At 40.9% G+C, this 10,449-nt stretch overlaps 2 pseudogenes; both read right to left on the bottom strand.

Annotated features, from left to right (window-relative positions):
- Positions 1–1,813: 1,813 nt before the first annotated feature.
- On the bottom strand, positions 1,814–1,897 carry LOC119290242 (annotated as a pseudogene).
- Positions 1,898–1,995: 98 nt separating this feature from the next.
- On the bottom strand, positions 1,996–2,080 carry LOC119290246 (annotated as a pseudogene).
- Positions 2,081–10,449: the final 8,369 nt, after the last annotated feature.

Below are 10,449 nucleotides of genomic sequence, written 5' to 3'. Positions count from 1 at the left end.
TGTCTGAGTCGCCGGACAAAACAATTCTACAAGTAACACTTCAAATATTATCGGCCAGATTCAATACAAAGCTCCTGCTGTACAAAATAAGCTCTAACATACACTTTGCAAGCTCTGCAAGTGTAATAACAGTATGCCAGTCACAGCTACAAGCTCCACAAGTTCAATAATGAGATACAGTATTTTACAAGCTCTACAAGTGTTATGTTCTTCAGCATGGATCTCCTTCGACAGCTTTACTGGACGACCTGTTACATGAATCAACAAAAAAGAATCAAAAAACTGAAGCCAATATATTATGAGCAGACCTTTCAAAAAAGGGCAGTTATTAAGAATGCCAACACAAATTCAGCTAGTACCATGCTTTTTATTCTCCAGCTAGTTAAAATGAGATACTCATTCATACAAGAAAACAGAGACACAATATGAAAATTCATTGCACAAGTGCAGGCCATGCAAAATACTTCACTGCCACACATTGCACCTAAACTTCACAGAAGATATAATTATAAAATTCAGCTTGCTGCTACTGACATTGGAAAACTGCTGCGGGTTTGTTTTGATCACAGAAGATAGAACTGATAACATTAGTTTGCTGCAACTCTGTCGTAGATTTGTTTTAATCGCGGAAGATAGAATTGTTAAAATTCAATTTGCTCTACTGTCATTCAATAACTGCAACTGCAGCGAGACAAGTTCTCTTACCCAGAGAGCCGACGTGCATGGACTTGCGCATCAGATGACAGAGTCGTCGTACTATCATCAATACCAAATTCCCAAACTCAATATAAAAGAAGAGAAGTAACAGCCAACGAAAAAAGTATATGAAGACAAGGAGTGAGCATAAACAACAATTTTATTTACTTTTACTTGTTAGTTGAGGGGTGATGCACAAGGAGTCACAAGTATCTGAAAAACTGACACACGTGAGCTAGGAAGCAAGCATTGGATCAAAATTGGAAAGCGTACGTGACTACATACAACATCTGATTATATAAGCAATTGTACAACGCAGCTATGTGCTAATTGCAGGCCCCGTTTGGATGCAAAGTATTTTCAAAGCATTACTAGAATACCATAGATTTTGAAAAACTGTAGTTTTGAATACTTTGAGGCATTTGGCTATACTAAAAACTACGGTTTCATAAATAGTGGTATTGTTGTTACTGTGGTTCTCTTGGAGTATTAAAAAAAGTGGTCTAGACCTCTTTTTCTCAAACTGAGGAAAAGTCGCTCGTGTCATTGCTGGTTGACTACCGTGCATCTTGGTTCACAAGCATAACTAACCACATGTCAGTATGCTTTCAATGGCATGCACCACACTAATTAAAATAAGATACTGATTCCTATTCTTTGTAATTAGCTACTGCCGATCACGTCTGCAACTTCGTAGCTCAGCTGTAAGAAGACCATACAGCGTTGCATGCAGCCGGCTGGCACACACTGATTCGTGTAGCTCCGTAGGTTTAGTATAAGTTAGATTAAGTTGTGTGACTATCGATCAAAACTACAGTAAAACAACATGAGCCAAACGCATCGGTAGTTTTTCTAAAACTGAGAAAAATGTATTTTCTTTAAAACCATAGTATTCATTGCCCACGCATTGCAATACCGAAGCTTTGAGATACTATGGTATTTTAAATACAGCACTGCCAAACTAGGTTCAGCCGATGACTACACAGCAACAACTACTTCGGACATTGGCTGGAGAAATGCTTATCTTTTTTATTCTTCAACGACATAAAAAGAAATGACAACACAGCACCAACAACAGTAGACTCTCACCCAACTAATATACTAGAACTAGATCAACCAAGCATCAGTTTTAAAAAGCTCGGTTTAAGATACTTCAACGGCGTAAAATCTCAGTAGCATCTCCTTGTAACATCATATGCTCAGCTGACAAACGAGTCACATGCAACTCCTCTACATTATATCACACCAACACACAGAGCTGCATTCTAGATGAGGAACAAAAAAACGTTGATGGCATGCTAGGCATCAGTTTTAAAAAGCTCAATTTTAGATCATCAAAGACCGGAAAGGCCTCAGCGGTCTAAATGTTTCACATCCTCTGCCCAGCACAACATCATCATCGTCACGGAAATTCCCTAAACAGTCAGCTATCCACAAAAACATAGTGACCCACATCACCAACGAGCTACTGTGAGCATGCAAGGACCATATACTATGCAGAGCTACTAAGCAAATGGGATTGGTAAGGAAGGGCAAAGAGAGGGAGGTGGCTACCTACTCCACAGGGGAACTTCCTGGTGGTGATGTTGAGCAGCATCCTGACGGGGCCATTGACCTTGAGCTGCTTCTCCTTGGCGCCCTTCACCAGATCCGAGGTCACTGTTCAACATACGCACACACAAATGCATCAGAACGGAGATGCACAAGTCCAGCCAAATTACAAAAGAAAAAAGAACATCTATTGCGGTGGCGAGGCAGTAAATGAGGCAGGCAGAGCAGAGCACAGGACCTTCTGTGGCACGCCGTCATGGTCAGACTGGACGATGCCCTCCTCGTCGAGCTCGAGGTCAGACTCGACTATGTCCTCGTCGAGCTCATTGGGCTCGGGGGTGGGGTCGCGCATGTCCTGGTCGTCCTCCTTGTCCTCCTCTTCATCATCGATGTCGTCCTCCTTGTCCTCCTCTTCATCGTCGATGTCGTCCATGGAGGTCGCCTGCGCTTCCAAATCCAACACAGTAAAATTAACCAAAAAACACATGGTCCTAGATAGTATAAAATTAACCTAAAACAAACTAATACACAGAATTAGTTCAGGAAAATGGATACAAGCGGACGAATCATCCTAACTAACCAGAAACAAAACATTATTTAGTCGCTAGGCGCTAAAGCGATAGATGTTAAACACTAACTGCCTTAATAAAAAAGAGCAATAGTAACAACCAGCAGGTACTAACGAACAGCTAGCACACCAACCATGCATCAACCGGAAACCAAATATGCATGCAATATGTGTCATGATATGACATACTTTGTAAGTTACTTGGACTTCCAGAACAGGAATCAAACATGAGAAATGTAACAACTGTTACAACAGAAATATTAGAACTAACTCCGTTGCCGGTGAATCCCTGATCTTCACTGCAGTGTCAAGATAAAACCACACAGAGTAATAAGCCTACACAGATTACATGATCTAGTGTACTAAGCTAAATCTACAAGGAGGGCATTTACAAGGACCAAATCATCACCGAAAACAGCACCAAACAGATCATGGTCCTTGATCTGTTTACAGAGGGGTCACCTTCTTGTCCTTGATCTCGCTGGACTGGATCCAGGTCTTGATCTGGTCCCAGCAGTGCTGCAACTTCTTGATCTCCTTCTTGAGGTCCGCCTCGAACTTCTCCTTCTGGTTCGCATTCTCGGTGTCGTTGACCTGCCCCAAAATCATGCAAAATCATGAGAATCTAGCGTGGGGGTTGGGGAGAGGAAAGAAGGAGGCGCGTGCGTGCGTGCCTTGTTCCAGATGTTGTCGAAGACGACGACGCCCTCCTGGACCTTCTTGAGGACGCGGTCGATCTCGCCCTGCAGCTTCCAACTGGCGCCCATGGCATCCGGCGGTTGATCTCATGGCGTCAAACCTCCTCCTCCAGCTCGCTGCCAGCGCAGGCAAGCCTCACCCTCCAGCCCGTGTCATCGGCCCTGCTACGGCGGATTCTCACTACCTCCATCCCGAATCAGACCAGCCCGAGGAGGTCGAACTGCCGCGTGAACTCCTCGAGGAACTTGGTGCGGGTCGGCGGAGGAGCCCAGCTGGGTCGCGATCTGCGGCTTCGAGGAGCCCAGCTGCACGCCGGCCGCGGCCTCTGCCGCTTCCATCTCTCACCTTCTTCTCTCTTCTCCGCCGAGGTTGCCGATGGGCTGTGCGGGTGCAGGATCGGTCCGGCGTGTGGTCCGGGCGAGAGAGTGGATGGGGCGACGCGGATCCAGGTAGCGGGGAACAGGAGCCACTTGAGGGCGGGGAGGCATGGGTACTCAGGCTCCTCGTCGTTGATGCAGGGGTGGAGGCCGGCCATGGTGCAGGGGCGGGGGCGGTGGCAGCGGCGTGGTGGGAGACAGAGGGAGGCGGAGAGGGAAGGACGGTGGCGGCGAGAGTGTGCGTAGATCTGGGTAGCGTGAGGGGAAGGACGGTGGCGGCGGCGATGGGGATAAGGGAGCGACAACGGCGATTGGGAGAAGGGGGCTAGGGTTTCGTGTGTGGACGAGGATGAGAGGGATTCGGGAGGGGTGACAGCGACGAGGGGGTGTGGGCTGCCGTTGGATCCAGGCGCATCGGACGGTGCTTAATCCATGATCCGCGTGAGATGATTTTAGACCAATCAGAACGCAGTATCTCCTTTGATGATGTTAAGACCATTTAAATTGGTCATAATTGATTAAAAATAAGATTTTGAATCATCTCTGCTATTTGACGACCTAAGAAATTTGTAAAAATAAATAGAAATAAAAAACCTTCACATTCTGTCACCATGTGTAACCTACTTTTCAGCAAAAATAAAAAACTTTGAATAATATAAATATCATTAAAAAAAGTGTTCTAAGATATGATTTTTTTGTAAGAGAATCATTTTTCGAGTGTCCAAAATGATATTTTTATAAAGAACCTAGCAAATATTTGTTGCAAATTTGGAGCACATCAATTTTATTACTCACAATCATAGCACATGTGGGCGGCGAGCAGCTTGAGTGTGCGCGGGCGGCAGAGGATGAGGGGGGAGAATGAGGCCGGTTTGAACCCAAATGATTAAACTTATCGCCAAGGAAGTTTTGAGTTTTTGTGAAGGACCTACCACATATTTGTTGAAAAATTGAACCAATTCAATTTTTCAAAATACTAGGCCATATTTAATGCATAATTGACCAAATGGTTGGGTGTCAAAAGTTTTGATCCACCTCTCGTGAAAAGACTAATTTCTGCCGATTCAGCTGGAAGCGGGTCAAATTTGAACCGTGACTGCCTCATAGTTTGCTATTTATTTTTCCCAAAAATCATTTTTGGTACAAAAGTATCTATTTAATCAGAGAAACAACAAAAGTTTTCAGGGATTCAACTAGGAACAACCATGCCCACCGTTTTGACCGCGTTTTCAAATGGGCATAGAAAATTCAAAAAAATCAAATAATTGGAGAACCTTCGCGTTGTGTCATTATATGTGACCAAGTTAGCAGGAAAAATAATAAACTTGTAATACGACAATTCTTTCAAAAAAAGTGTTCTCAGAAATGAGCTATCATCTCTGAAGATTCATGGCTTTCAAGCCAAATGATCAATCTTATGGCCACATTCATGGCATAGTTTGTTCAAATGATCTCATATTGTGCACAAGGGTGCATATTAGAATGGCAAACAATGTTGCCTAAGAAACTTTTCATTTTCTTTGGACGAAAAAACCATTTTCCATTTTTCGAGTGCCCAAAAGGAGGTTTTTTTGTGAAGGACCTCCCAAATAATTGTTGCAAAATTGGACCAAATCATTTTTATAAAATACTAGACCATATTTAATGCACAATTGACCAAATGATTGGGTGTAAAAAGTTTTGATCCACCTCTCGTGAAAAAGAAAAAATTTCGCCGATTCAGGTGGAAGCGGGTCAAATTTGAACTGTAGCTGCCTTGTAGTTTGCTCTTTATTTTTTCCAAAAATCATTTGTAGGTACATAAGTATCTATTTAATCAGAGAAACACCAAAAAAATTCCAAGATTCAACCACTAGCTAGGAACGGTCATTCCCGCCGTTTTGATCGCATTTTTAAACGGGCATAAAAATTTCAAAAAAAATCAAAAAATTGGGAAACCTTCGCATTGTGTCATTATATGTGGCCAAGTTCCCAGGAAAAATAATAAACTTGTAATACGGCAATTATTTTTAAAAAGTGTTCTCAGAAACGAGCTATCATGTGTGGAGATCAATGGCTTTCAAGCCAAATGATCAATGTTATGGCCACATTCATGGCATCGTTTGTTCAAATGATCTCATATTGTGCACAAGGGTGCATATTGGAATGTCAAACAATGTTGCCTAAGAAAGTTTTCATTTTCTTTGGACGAAAAAATCATTTTCCATTTTTCGACTGCCTGAAAGGAGGTTTTTTTGTGAAGGACCTCCCAAATAATTGCTGCAAAATTGGACCAACTCAATTTTATAAAATACTAGGACATATTTAATACACAATTGACAAAATGGTTGGTTGTAAAAATGTTTGTTCCACCTCTCGTGAAAAAGGCAAATTCCCGCCGATTCAGGTGGAAGCGGGTCAAATTTGAACTGTAGCTACCTTGTAGTTTGCTCTTTATTTTTTCCAAAAATCATTTCTAGGTACATAAGTACCTATTTAATCAGAGAAACACCAAAAAAATTCCAATATTCAACCACTAGCTAGGAACGGTCATTCCCGCCGTTTTGACCGCATTTTGAAACGGGCATAAAAAATTCAAAAAGAATCAAAAAATTCGGAAACCTTCACATTGTGTCATCATATGTGACCAAGTTTTCAGGAAAAATAACAAACTTGTAATACGGTAATTATTTAAAAAAGTGTTCTCAGAAATGAGCTATCATCTGTGAAGATTCATGGATTTCAAGCCGAATGATCAATCTTATGGCCACATTCATGGCATAGTTTGTTCAAATGATCTCATATTGTGCACAAGGGTGCATATTGGAATGGCAAACAATGTTGCCTAAGAAAGTTTTCATTTTCTTTGGACGAAAAAACCATTTTCCATTTTTCGACTGCCTGAAAGGAGGTTTTTTTGTGAAGGACCTCCCAAATAATTGTTGCAAAATTGGACCAACTCAATTTTATAAAATACTAGGACATATTTAATACACAATTGACAAAATGGTTGGTTGTAAAAATGTTTGTTCCACCTCTCGTGAAAAAGGCAAATTCCCGCCGATTCAGTTGGAAGCGGGTCAAATTTGAACTGCAGCTGCCTCATAGTTTGCTATTTATTTTTTTCAAAAAATCATTTCTAGGTACATAAGTATCTATTTAATCAGAGAAACACCAAAAAAATTCCAAGATTCAACCACTAGCTAGGAACGATCATTCCCGTCGTTTTGACTGCATTTTGAAACGGGCATAAAAAATTCAAAAAAATTCAGAAAATTGGGAAACCTTCGCATTGTGTCATCATATGTGGCCAAGTTCCTAGGAAAAATAACAAACTTGTAATACGGTAATTATTTAAAAAAAGTGTTCTCAGAAATGAGCTATCATCTCTGAAGATTCATGGATTTCAAGCCAAATGAACAATCTGATGGCCACATTCATGGCATAGTTTGTTCAAATGATCTCATATTGTGCACAAGGGTGCATATTGGAATGGCAAACAATGTTTCCTAAGGAAGTTTTCATTTTCGTTGGACGAAAAAACCATTTTCCATTTTTCTAGTGCCCGAAAGGAGGTTTTTTTGTGAAGGAACTACCAAATAATTGTTGCAAAATTGGACCAAATCATTTTTATAAAATAATAGGCCATATTTAATGCACAATTGACAAAATGGTTGGGTGTAAAAGTTTTTGATCCACCTCTCGTGAAAAAGACAAATTTCCGCCGATTCAGTTGGAAGTGGGTCAAATTTGAACTGCAGTTGCCTCATAGTTTGCTATTTATTTTTTCAAAAAATCATTTCTAGGTACATAAGTATCTGTTTAATCAGAGAAACGCCAAAAAAATTCCAAGATTCAACCACTAGCTAGGAACGGTCATTCCCGTCGTTTTGACTGCATTTTGAAACGGGCAGAAAAAATTCAAAAAAAATCAAAAAATTGGGAAACCTTCGCATTGTGTCATCATATGTGTCCAAGTTCCTAGGAAAAATAACAAACTTATAATACGGCAATTATTTTAAAAAAGTGTTCTCAGAAACGAGCTATCATGTGTGGAGATCAATGGCTTTCAAGCCAAATGATCAATCTTATGGCCACATTCATGGCATAGTTTGTTCAAATGATCTCATATTGTGCACAAGGGTGCATATTGGAATGACAAACAATGTTTCCTAAGGAAGTTTTCATTTTCGTTGGACGAAAAAACCATTTTCCATTTTTCGAGTGCCCGAAAGGAGGTTTTTTTGTGAAGGAACTACCAAATAATTGTTGCAAAATTGGACCAAATCATTTTTATAAAATACTAGGCCATATTTAATGCACAATTGACAAAATGTTTGGGTGTAAAAGTTTTTGATCCACCTCTCGTGAAAAAGACAAATTTCTGCCGATTCAGTTGGAAGTGGGTCAAATTTGAACTGCAGCTGCCTCATAGTTTGCTATTTATTTTTTCCAAAAATCATTTCTAGTTACATAAGGACCTATTTAATCATAAATACAAGGTTTGGTGGCGATACGTCGAGTTTTGGGCGGTGGCCGAGGGCCCCAACTCTAGAGCACGTAAACTCGCATGCCCGTCGCGTGGTCACCGCGTGACCGTAATGTTGCCATGTGTTCTGGGCGGCCTAGGCATGTCTAGTGGGTTGGGCACTCCCCAGGTTGGTGTTAGGAAGAAAATTACAACATAAGATTCTCACGAGGAGACCGATCGATGCTCAAACATGAATTAGCAGCCAAGTGTTTGATTAGCGGTACGGAAAATGCACATGGCCAATGGGCGTGAGTTTTGGCTGAGGATGATCATCTACTAAGGATAATGTCTTCACAAATTTTGAGATCAAAAGGAGGATCCTAGGTGGTACTTGCTTTGCAAAGTACCACGCTGGACAAAAATATGAATGTTGAAGCTGGGCTCAAAATAATGAATGGAGTGAGCTGAAATTTTGTGGAGGATGGTTATTTGGGCATAGGAAAGCATTGTAGAAAATTGATACCATTTGGACATGCCAAAGTAGTACTTCCTTCACAATGCTCTTCTATGGACAGAAACTTGGGAAAACTAGTGAGAGAGATTTGATGAATGAAATGAGCTCAACATTGGTGTAGGTAAGTTACTTAGGTATGGTAATGCGCTGGTAAATTTTCAGATCATTTGGGTAAGCCTAGCTAGTACTTACTTCACAAAGCTTCTCTTGAGGTAGAAACTTTGGAAATTTACCGAGAAAGATTTACTAGGAAAATTGAGCTGAATATTATCATGTGGCAATGATTTGGGTACGGAAGAGTGCCCGAAAAGTTTGAGGGTAATAGGAGGGGTCTATATAACACTTGCTTTGCAACGTGCCAATTTGGTCATAAAATATAAATTGAACCTGGGCTCACATAGGTGATTTGACTGAGCTGCAATTTGGAGGAGGGTGATAATTTGGGCATATGAAGGAACTGTATAAATTTCATGTCATTTAGAGATATAAAAAAGGTACTTCCTTCACAATGCTTCTAGGTGGATAAAAACTTTGGAAATTTGCCGAAGAAGATTTGGTAGGCAAATGGAGCTGAATTTTGTCATGCGGTAATGATTTGGATAGGAAAGAGTGCCCACAAATTCCAAGGGCAATCAAGAATATATAAATAGCACTTCCTTCATAAAGTGTTGTTGTGAACAGAATAGGAAAATGAATATTGTTGAATTAGTATTGAACTAGGCAAGGAAGGATTTTTACATATTTGATGAAGATATGCCCCAAAGAATTTATGAGATTTTTTTGGGAATTTTGGGAATGATAGAAATATAGGTTGCTTCACAACCTAGGGGAAAAACTGCCACATGGACATGACACATAGGCAAAACTGATGAGATGGCACCTAGTCATCACAACCCACCACAATCTACAAGGCTATGACCATCTATATTGGTCATTAACAACTAGAAATAAGGCAGCGGACTAGCACTGTTTGCTTTATGACCATTTCGTGTAAGGAAATTACGACCTTTCTGACCAAAATGGTCGCAATGGTTTAGGGTTTGGAGCCCCCTGAACAGCTTTTGACCAATTGGTCTAAAATGGTCATAAATTTATGACCAATTCTTTGAGGGTCACTGACAGAAGGTCATAAGTTGACATATTTCTTGTAGTGAGTCCTTGGCTATGCTGACTCGGGGACGCTTCGTATGTCATGTGCACTGCCTTGTACATGATGGTGCTGTACGATCGAGCCCGTGTGGGCCCCACCACGAAAACTTCGGACAAAATCTCTATCATATGTTTGTTCCAGCTTATTCTGCAAGCCAATCCTTTGTTTTGTTTTGAGTGTGGTATTCGAGTTGCTTTAATGTCAAATGTTGATGCCATACCTTTCCTAAATGGTGTTCTCATATTCCTATGTGGACACTAATCCTTCATGATAATCGAGATTGTCATGTCAATCTTTTTCATCCGGCATGTTTCTCTTCAAGTGGATCCGTTCTTTTTCTATGTCCGCAAGATCAACTCAAGTCCTCTCAACGGTGTTTGTTTCACCCGTCTCCAAGTTGCCTTTGTTTTCCCGCCGTCCCTCCCTTTGTTTCTTCAAGGACTC

The sequence above is a fragment of the Triticum dicoccoides genome, chromosome 4A (genome assembly GCF_002162155.2).
Source record: "Triticum dicoccoides isolate Atlit2015 ecotype Zavitan chromosome 4A, WEW_v2.0, whole genome shotgun sequence".
NCBI lineage: Eukaryota > Viridiplantae > Streptophyta > Magnoliopsida > Poales > Poaceae > Triticum > Triticum dicoccoides.
This window is presented reverse-complemented; position numbering and strand designations above follow the sequence as displayed.